Below are 9,111 nucleotides of genomic sequence, written 5' to 3' on the forward strand. Positions count from 1 at the left end.
CGTGAGGGATTTGATGGCCTCTGTCTGATTGTTAAGTGCAGAGAGTGGGGCAGATGATGAAGTTATTTCACCACTGTTCCAGTCATGATGATGCATCGTCATGTTCTCGAGCAATTTCTATGCTTCATCTGTGGTTTGATTCATCAGATTCCCTTGAGCTGCTGCATCGATCGTCGTCCTATGATTTACCGTAAGACCATTGTAGAAGGTACAAATTTGGGCTGACCGTTCTAGTTGGTGATTAGGGCATTTCTTCAGCAGGGTTTTGAAACGCTCCCATGCAGTGTAAAGAGATTCATCATAACTTTGTTTGAAGTTAATGATGTCATTCTTCAGTTTGGTTTGTTTAGAAGGAGGGAAATATTTGGTTAGGAATTTAGTCGCCATCTCCGTCCATGACGTGATGGAATCTTTCTCCAGTCCTTCAAACCAAGTTTGAGCATGATTAGTGAGAGAATAGGGGAACAAGTAGAGCCGGACTATATCTTATCCTATCCCTGGCTGTTTGTAGGAGTTCGAAAGAGATATGAATTTATCAAGGTGAGAATTAGGATCATCATTCGGTAATCCATGAAACTGACAGCTATTCTGAATGAGCTGGATGATGTGATGTTTTAACTCGAACGAGTGTCCTTGAATCTCTGGAAATCTGATTGGTCCTCCTCGACCTTCAATCGAGGGTTTCGTGTTTTCTGCTAAAGTAACGCGTAACGCCATTTGGTTTCTGATTCGTGCTTCCTTGCGTGCTTTAGAGATTATTGCGTCTGGATCACGTACGAATAACAACGGATCTGGTCTAGATCGGGTTTGGGTCATACACTAGGTATGCTTTTTTGTTTTTAATTTTTCGCAAATAAGCTAAAATTATAATAAGCCAAACTAATCTAATCTAATTCTAAGGTAATCTAATTTAATCTAAGGCAATCTAAGGTAATCTAATCTAATTTAAGGTAAACTAAAGTAATCTAAAGTAATTTAATTAATTAACTAATTATCCTATGGTGGAATATGTTTCTGGTTCTGGCTACTGATTCCCTGGTATTTCGGTAACAAAGCTTTGCACAAACTATTCAATAAACCAAGTGGCCAGGTCGACTACGGAGAGGCAGGATCCTTTTGGTTCCAATATAATTGGCGACTGTTTGGAAAATACAATAACCAAGTCCGTGTATAATTGTCTTTCTTAGACACCACTAAATGCTTGTGAATGAGTTTGATTGAAAACAGTATTTCCTGATACCAGTTCCCCGGTAGCGGCGCCAAAAATTCAGGTATTCTCCTGATATGGCCGAAACGGACGGTTTTTATTTGTGCGGTGTCGTTAGGCCGCGGCTCGCCAGGATCAGCCACTCGTGGGAGAGGATACTTGTTTTAAATTTATATTTAGCAGGGCCTAAATCTTACTACTCCTTATAAGTAAGGGAAGTATGACCTAGAGTCGTATTTTAGAGATATCAGTAACATCGAACCTATATTGTAACCTAAGATAGTTAGGGAGTAGTGAATATTTATTTTAGGATTTTCTAATTTATAAGATAGATAAAGTAAATGCGATAAAATTTGTAATTCAGATAAGGTTAAAGTAAGTGCATAATATGACTTCATCAGTTATTCTGCCGAGATTATGGAATGCTGGCTCATGAATAGGCAGAGGCCCTGTATTCATTACACTGGTCCTAAACGCCCCTGTTGATGATGTAGCGTGAGGGTACGAAATAGTATTATTTTTACTAGGAAATACTACAAAATATGACACAAGTTTTATTAATTTACGGATGGGATATACCTAAACCTTGCTACAACACTATAGGCAGTGTACCTAATCGTAGAGTAGTGTAGTTTTTAGTAAGTCCGGTTCGTTCCACAGGGAGCTAGTGATTACGTACTATATTTTTATAAAACTATATTTATATAAATATATATATATATATAAGTAGTAATATTATTATAAAGGGGGGTTTTTACCGTTTAATGACCGGTTTGTCGATTTTATATTTTTAAGCGTAAAGATAAATGACAATAATTAAAGTGCGTAAAATATATAAATGACGATAAATAAAATAACAATAAATAAAATTGCGATAGAATATGAAATAAAAGGATTATGCTTATTTAAACTTCCGTAATCATGATGTTTAACGTTTTGATTTTAATTAATTGTTACTCGGGTTAATTGTCCTTTGTCATGGTTTATTTGATACCTATCTGGTTTTTGTCCATAATAGTCCATCGGTCATAAATATAAAGTGCGAGTGTCCTCGTCAAATTACCCTTATACCCGAAGTCAAATATTCCAACTAATTAAGGATTTAAACTGTGACGCAGTTATCACTTCTGTCAACAATTACACCAGTTATCACTGTATGTAATCCACCCCTGTTTTGATTAGATATGAATATTAATTTACCCACTTGATCAGTTTGAATAATCAATTACCCAACCCGAATAATTAATTAAATGATTATAATAGATTCCATATGAACGTCACTAAATAGGACAACCATAATCATTATTAATTATTAGGATAATTAATTTGAAGATAGGTTCGACAGACTCCAATGAGTTGTCACTCAATTAGACAATACCCCCCATCTATTAATAGTCAATAGTCCAATTTTCACAAGTGTCGGTCTTTTGACCAAACCTTAATTATGGTCCAAAGTTCAATAACCCCTTCTTAATATTTTAGCCCAACATCACGATTACTTCGGCTCAAATAAGCATAATAATAACTTAGTTACGATACATTAATTTAAAAAGGAAGAACATAGCTTACAGTGGTGATTAATCGCGTAGCGTTACACGGACAGAGTTTCGACTTTAAAACCCGTAAAATATTTCTTACAATAACCCAATTATTATTAAACTTAAATTAAACTTAATATTATAAATATAAATATATATATTCTTACAGAGGGAAAGAAAGAAAAATGAAGTGAAGGTGTTCTTTTTCATTACTACGTGAATTCCATTTTATAGGCAAATGGTGATTTGAAATTTTCACTTATGACCCCTTAACTATGCTCAATTAACAACTTTTTATTATTTATTATTATTCTTATTATGAATTATTTAAATATTATATTATATTCTTGAGCATAGTTAACTTGTAATTTTAGCTCCGTTGCGTCGAGCGTTGAAAGTTGGTTCATGTCTCGGTTCCGGATTTTCTAACGCCTTTTCGTATAATTTAATATCTTGTACTTTGCATTTTGCGGCTTGTACTTTTGTAATTTTGAGACGTTTCTCATCAATATATTGAACCACTTGGAGTGTAACTTGTACGTTTGACCATTTTGGACGTTTTGGTCTTTCAAATCTTTGTTTTTGTCTTTAAATCTTCATTTTCGAGCGATTTGCGTCTTTCGTCTTCGCACTTATTTATTTAACTATTACAACTAAAAATAAGGAAATTACATTTAAAAACTTTACATATTGGAACGATATTGCTACTAAATATATGTTCATTTGGAGTTACTTCAGAATCTTCTTGAGAGCCAATACGTGGGGATTACGAAGATCATGCATAAATAAACAAACCAGTTGGACATCATACAATATATCTCAGAGCGTGAATGTAAATATCGAAGAGCGCCTTCAAGACTGCATTAGAGAGTAGGATCTGACATGGGAGGGCCATTGGGGGGCGATCTTGGCTCCAGTGTTAATGAGGGTCCTACAAGGTATGCAATTAAACATATCGGCATGCTCAAGAATCTCAGGGGCATACTTTTTTAAAAAGAAACATCCCAGAGGTCATATGATTAACATAAATGCCAAAAAAAATCGTTCAATGGGCCAAGATCAGTCATCGAGAAATCCTTATGTAGAGATGCAATGACCGTTGAAGAAAAGCAGTAGACGAAGCAGTCAGGATAATATCATCAACATATAATAAAAAAACAGTATCAGTTCCCTGTTTATATATGAACAAAGATGTATCAAATCTGTTGTGCTGAAAACCAGCCTGTTGAGCTTATCCTGCAAAAAGTTGAAACCAAGCTCGAGGAGCCTATTTCAGACCATAGAGAGATTCTTGTAGAAGGCTTACATGATCATGGTATTGTGGGTTGTGAAACCTCGAAGGCTGGTTCATAAACACAATCTCGGATACGTGACCGTGAAGAAAAGCGTTCTTGACATCTAGTTGATGAATTGACCAATGTCGAGAAATGGCAAGGTTAAGAACAGTGTGAATGTTCGTCGGTTTGACAACTGGGCTAAGGGGCTCATCATAATCAATACGGACCTGCTTACTACGGCTATTAGCCATAAGCTATGTGATCAAGCATAAATTAGTCCAAGGGGTTCGGTTCATTCAAGATCAATGATAAAGGAGGATTTAAGGGTTCCTTGAGTTTAACACTCCGGTCCGGAGTACCGTGAATAACCCTCTTACGAGATGATGATCTCAGAAAAGGTGGTTAAACATGACACACCATCATTCAGGTTAGCCGAAGATGATAGCCGAAGATGAGAGCTACTAAATATATGTTCATTCGTATCAACTATGGGGTTCTTTATTATCAAGTCATCATTAGGTGTTACTTCATTTTCCCCACACTTAAGCGTTCTATTATTGTTAAGCATTACCGTTGGAGTTGGTAAAATAACATGGTTCTTACCAATCATTTTTGTCGGTTCAACAGTTTTGGTTTGTGGATATTTAGACTTTCGAATCATAAAGGTGATCGATTTCTCATCATTACTAAGTGTCATTCTACCCTTTCTTACATCAAATAATGCCCCGGTGGACGCTAAGAATGGTCGACCTAAAATTAGAGGAACGTTTGAGTCCTCTTCTATGTCAATGACAATGAATTCGACTAGAAAGGTTAAATTACCTACTTGAACGGGTAGGTTGTCAGCAATTCCAACTGGGTGCTTAATGGTTTGATCAAGGAGTCGAACACTCATATCCGTTGGAGTTAACTCACCTACACCTAATCTCTTATATAATGAAAGAGGCATAACACTCACACTTGAACCTAAATCTGCTAGTGCATCATACATGACACAGTCACTAAGTAGACAAGGAACAATAAATTCACCCGGATCACCTACCCTAGGTGGAGGATTTGGTGGAACTGTCTTCACCGGGTTTACTTCTACTGTTTTTGTTTCTTGCACTTTTTTATTCTTCTTCTTCTTCTTTCCAGAGGTATCACAAACTTTATTACCTATTACTTGCTCATACTCAACACCTTTTCTTGGAAACGGGATGGGTGGTCTGTATGGTGCCACCACTGGCTTTACATACTCGGGTGGTGGTGGTGGTGGTGTAACTTCTTCATTGTTACTTACATCTAAAACCTCCCCATCTTCTGATGCTGTTTTTTCAGAATTTGTTGAAACCATATTAACATTTTCATTCCGAGGATTTACTTCAGTATTACTCGGTAGCTTTCCTTGTTTCCTTTCACTCATCAATCTAACAAGAGTACCTACTTGTTTTTCTAGATTCAAAATAGAAGCTTGTTGAGTTCTAAATGACTGATCAAACCTCTCATTCATTTGAGTTTGAGTTTCAATAAATTGTGTTTGAGATTCAACTAGCTTAAATACCACTTCTTCCAGATTTGACTTTTTCTCTTCGGTTTGTTGTGGTGGTTTATACAAGCCAGGTCTTTGTTGATTGAAAGTGTTGTTTTGAGTTGGTTGGTTATTCGGACCTTGTTGGTTATACGAGTTATTGTCGGGTCCTTTTGGATTGTAAAGAATGTTTTGATTTCGATTGAAGTTTGGCCTTGGCGGTTGATAATTATTCTGATAACTATTTTCCAGCCTTTGGTTCATGTAGAAAACATTCTCACGTTGTTCCATCGTTTGTTCAATGTGACAGTCTTTCATTAAGTGTGGTCCACCGCATTGCTCACAACTGATTCGTATTGCATGAATATCTTTATTCATCTTTTCCATTCATCTCTCGAAAGCATCTATTTTTGCGGAAACGGAATCAAAGTTATGGCTAGAATCGGCTCTAGCCGCTTTAGATGAACGATATATATCTTTCTCTTGGTGCCACTCATGAGAGTGGGAGGCTGTGTTATCAATAATTTTGTAAGCTTCAGTTGCGGTTTTCTTCATAATGGAACCACCAGCTGTTATGTCGATGTCTTTTCGTGTAGCAACGTTGACACCTTGGTAGAATATTTGTACTATTTAATAAGTGTCTAAACCGTGTTGAGGACATCCTCTCAACAACTTTCCAAATCTTGTCCACGCCTCATATAGAGTTTCATTTGACTTTTGTGTGAACGTAACAATTTCTCCTTGAAGTCTCACGGCTTTAGATGCCGGAAAGAATCTTTTAAGAAATTTCTCAACTAAAACATCCCATGTGTCAATCGCCCCTTCAGGTAACGATTCTAACCAATCTTTGGCTTCTCCCTTTAAAGTCCAGGGAAACAACATGAGATAGATCTGTTCATCCTCAACTTCTCGGATTTTGAATAGTGTACAGATCCTATTAAACGTACGAAGATGTTCGTTTGGATCTTCCTTCGGCGCACCACTATATTGGCACTGATTAGTTACCATGTGTAGGATTTGTCCTTTGATTTCATAATCGGGCGCATTAATGTCTGGCTTAATAATGGCGTGACCTTGGCCCGTACGTGTGGCTCTCATTCGGTCTTCCATACTTAGAGGTTCCAGATTTTCCATAATTGAATTTGTTGAATACGAATCACTAGAAGATTCTGATTTAATGGTTTGTGGTTCAGGAGGAATGATTAGTGGTTCTGGATCTTGGAATTGTCCCTGAATATTCTCCGAATTCTCAATTGTGAGGTCGGGTTCAAAAGATGGATTATCGGAAATTTGAGTTGGAGTTCTTGGTCGACTAGATGATGATTCTAAAGAAAAATCAACGGCGACAATATTGGCTAGATGTCTTGATCGAGTTATAGGTGGTGAACGTATGAAAGGTGGTGAACGTTTTACTCGGTGCATTCACTGAATATCCTATTAGTTTTTAAAAGGAAAGAAAAATTATATAAGTTATCCAATTAATAGACTTTTCTGATTTTGCCCACGTTTCGAATAGCCAAAAGATGCAGCAGAGGGGCAGGATTCGTTTGGTCTTAATATAATTGAGTACTGTTTAGCTCCAATAACCCGGTCCACGTACAAATCCAACTATTACTACGAACCAGAAAATTTTGATGTCTATCAATTTAACCACTTAAAATAAATTTTCGTAATTTTAAGAAATTTAGATAAGAAGTAGAATAAAAATCTTATCCTAAAACTAGAATAGCGAGAAATAAGAAAGAAAAAAAAACGCGTCGAAAAAGGTCGAAAAATAAAAGGTCGAAAAATAGGCGTCAAAAAATAAAAATAAGAAAGTAGCGCGAAAAACGGTGTCGCAAAATTCTAAAGCACATAAATCTTAGTCTAAGGAATAAGCACTTAAGGGATTTTACGGCAAACCTAAAAATTCTAGAAATAAAAATAACTATGGCAAAACTAAACTTAATACTAAAAATTGTAACTAGAGTCTAAAAATCTAAAGGTAATAAAAAAAAAAATTTTTAAAATTTTTTTTTTATATTTCGTTTTTTAAGGATTTTAAAAAAAATTTTAAAATTTTTTTTATATATATATTTTTTTTAAAACTTTTTTTTTTAAAAAATTTTCTTTAAAAAAAACGATTTTTTTTACAATTTTTTTTTTAAAATGAATTTTTTTTTTTTAAAAAATGATTTTTTTTCTTTAAAAAAAATGATTTTTTTTACACAATTTTTTTTTTTAAACGAAATTTGTTTTTCTTTAAAAAAAAATGATTTTTTTACCCAATTTTTTTTTTAAAGGAATTAATAATTTTTTTATTATTATTATTTTTTTTTTCAAAATTTTTTTTAACTCATTTACTATTCATGAATAGTAAATGAAAAGAAATTAATTAATTTACTATTCACATGAAAGCGACATGATAGAAATTATTAATTGCAAGTTACATAATATACCCCTGAAATATTTAATAAATACGACTTTTTAAAACTTTTACGATTCAAAATAGTAGGAAAGAAATTAATTAATTTACTATTCACATGAAAGCGACATTGTAGAAATTATTAATTATAAGTTACATAATATACCCCTGAAATATTTAATAAATACGACTTTTTAAAACTTTTAAAACTTTTACGTATCAAATTTGATTCTAAAATATTATTATATTATTATATTTTATTTCAATATTATTATATTATTATATTTATTAAATTATTATATTTAAATTAAGATATCTTTAATCAATCAAAAACTAAAAAAAAACTTAAATACCCCGTGAAAACACAAAAAGTGTCCCCGAAATTACTTTTTTTTATAACTATATTTTTACAGATATAAATTAAAAATATAGCGTTTTAGCGCTCCCGGCAGCGGCGCCAAAAACTTGATGATGTAGCGTGAGGGTACGAAATAGTATTATTTTTACTAGGAAATACTACAAAATATGACACAAGTTTTATTAATTTACGGATGGGATATACCTAAACTTTGCTACAACACTATAGGCAGTGTACCTAATCGTAGAGTAGTGTAGTTTTTAGTAAGTCCGGTTCGTTCCACAGGGAGCTAGTGATTACGTACTATATTTTTATAAAACTATATTTATATAAATATATATATATAAGTAGTAATATTATTATAAAGGGGGGTTTTTACCGTTTAATGACCGGTTTGTCGATTTTATATTTTTAAGCGTAAAGATAAATGACAATAATTAAAGTGCGTAAAATATATAAATGACGATAAATAAAATAACAATAAATAAAATTGCGATAGAATATGAAATAAAAGGATTATGCTTATTTAAACTTCCGTAATCATGATGTTTAACGTTTTGATTTTAATTAATTGTTACTCGGGTTAATTGTCCTTTGTCATGGTTTATTTGATACCTATCTGGTTTTTGTCCATAATAGTCCATCGGTCATAAATATAAAGTGCGAGTGTCCTCGTCAAATTACCCTTATACCCGAAGTCAAATATTCCAACTAATTAAGGATTTAAACTGTGACGCAGTTATCACTTCTGTCAACAATTACACCAGTTATCACTGTATGTAATCCACCCCTGTTTTGATTAGATATGAATATTAAT

At 33.7% G+C, this 9,111-nt stretch overlaps 1 non-coding gene across 1 annotated transcript; it reads left to right on the top strand.

Annotated features, from left to right (window-relative positions):
- The first annotated feature begins 232 nt into the window (after positions 1-232).
- Positions 233-339, top strand: LOC139873911 (small nucleolar RNA R71). Its single transcript, XR_011767622.1, has one exon. It is a non-coding gene; the product is annotated as a small nucleolar RNA R71 (small nucleolar RNA).
- The last annotated feature ends 8,772 nt before the right edge of the window (positions 340-9,111 follow it).

This window comes from Rutidosis leptorrhynchoides, chromosome 10 (genome assembly GCF_046630445.1).
Source record: "Rutidosis leptorrhynchoides isolate AG116_Rl617_1_P2 chromosome 10, CSIRO_AGI_Rlap_v1, whole genome shotgun sequence".
NCBI lineage: Eukaryota > Viridiplantae > Streptophyta > Magnoliopsida > Asterales > Asteraceae > Rutidosis > Rutidosis leptorrhynchoides.